The following is an 841-nucleotide window of genomic DNA, read 5'->3' on the forward strand; positions in this document are numbered from 1 at the left end:
TAAAAGCTTGAGTAAAAAAATCCTTGCGGTAGGTCTATATGTACGTTTTATAATAAAACATTATATGTTTCATAACCTAAATAAAAATATATAAATTGACAATGGGTACAAGCTATGAAATGTTACACACAGCTTAATTTAATAATGAATTATGTGCAGGCAGGGCAGCAAAAGGACTGCAATATTTTATTACATTGGAACAAGGACATATTCAACCAATTTTGGTATTGCTGCAAGGTGGCAGACACATATGATGATTTCTTTGTAAGTGTTGCCTAGACCTCAAAAGTATATAATTTCATCTTGTGAGTTTTTTGTGTATTGTACTTTGAACAAACTGTCGGTTCAGTGTTATTAAAGAAATGTCACAGTAATTGTAACCAGTTCACTTTAGGACAAATGGGTTGGACTCCTGCACCATGTCGCAGGAGAACATGCATGGGCCCTGGGATCATGTGACCATGGTCCCTTGGTTGAGCAGAGAGACAAACAGTGGTTTGAAAAAGGCTCCAAGGCACATCAGACTCTCACACGCTTAATTCTGGATGCACGATGGTTGAAGAATGTGCACAAATACCTACATTTCAGGTTTGACAGTAAAGTTCTATGCACTACTGACTTTGCCCTATGCAGATAGTTCATGGACATTTCACTGTGTTGCCATTATATGTTCTGAGATTGCATATCAACAACCTGAAATACAATGCATTCTTTCCTTTATGTCCACAGGTCTACTTCCGAGCTTGAGTCATTTCACAACCATATACTTATGTATGCTAGCAAGCGCTTCTGTTTCTCACCTCCTGTATACTTAGCTCGCACTATGCTTGCAGGCTTGGAC

Source organism: Sinocyclocheilus rhinocerous, unplaced genomic scaffold (genome assembly GCF_001515625.1).
Source record: "Sinocyclocheilus rhinocerous isolate Xijiao unplaced genomic scaffold, SAMN03320098_v1.1 scaffold54, whole genome shotgun sequence".
In the NCBI taxonomy this organism is placed as follows: domain Eukaryota; kingdom Metazoa; phylum Chordata; class Actinopteri; order Cypriniformes; family Cyprinidae; genus Sinocyclocheilus; species Sinocyclocheilus rhinocerous.